Source organism: Bubalus kerabau, chromosome 11, assembly GCF_029407905.1.
Source record: "Bubalus kerabau isolate K-KA32 ecotype Philippines breed swamp buffalo chromosome 11, PCC_UOA_SB_1v2, whole genome shotgun sequence".
Lineage (NCBI taxonomy): Eukaryota > Metazoa > Chordata > Mammalia > Artiodactyla > Bovidae > Bubalus > Bubalus kerabau.
Window position 1 is genome coordinate 10,833,353 of NC_073634.1, and position 806 is coordinate 10,834,158.

An 806-nucleotide genomic window follows, 5' to 3' on the forward strand; every position below is an offset into this window, starting at 1 on the left:
AAAAATATGGAATGCTTCACAAATTTGCGTATCATCCTTGCACAGGGGCCATGCTAATCTTCTCTGTATCATTCCAATTTTAGTATATGTGCTGCCAAAGCAAGAATTGAATACTTCCCTTTCAATTCAATGGTTATATCCTTGGAAGGACTCATATTTGGGGCTGGTGGCTTTGTGAGCCTCTAGTTCTCTGTGTAGAATAAAGTGTCCCTTCCTCCCACCTAGTCCAGCCTAAGCAAAACATAAAGCTTGGTAAACAGAGAATGAACTGTATTTCTGATTCTTCTTTTCCCTCAGGGAAGTGTCTTTTGTGTAGTATAACCTAAATGGACTTTCCCTGTGGTCCCACCTATAGGCAGTCACACATGCCACTGGATCCACCAAGTCTTCAGAGAGCCCAGCAATTTCTCAAGTCCATCCTGGGAATGTGAGACCTGGATCGACTTACTCTGTAAGGTTGTTAGGTTTCTAAATATATTTCTAAGGTATTTTATATATTAATATTACAAATATATATATATTTTAAAATATGTAGAATCTTGTGGTACAACTAATATATATATATATATATATATATAATACTTCTTAAACATTTTAAGATGCTGTCAAAAATACATGTGAAACATTTTCAGAAATGTTAGCAGGGAAATTTTGTACTGACACAGGTAGTTAATACCAAAAGCTGCTGCCAATTTCTCTCATTCACAGAATAGTCTTTTTTGTTGAACAAATAAAACACATCCTCTAAGACAATTATGACAAAATGACAATTATATAGGAGAGGAAAAAGTATTGGAGCTATTTCA

General features: G+C 35.0%; 1 non-coding gene across 1 annotated transcript; it reads right to left on the bottom strand.

Moving 5' to 3' along the window:
* Positions 1 to 103, bottom strand: LOC129623958 (U6 spliceosomal RNA). Its single transcript, XR_008700701.1, has one exon. It is a non-coding gene; the product is annotated as a U6 spliceosomal RNA (small nuclear RNA).
* Between the last annotated feature and the right edge of the window lie 703 nt (positions 104 to 806).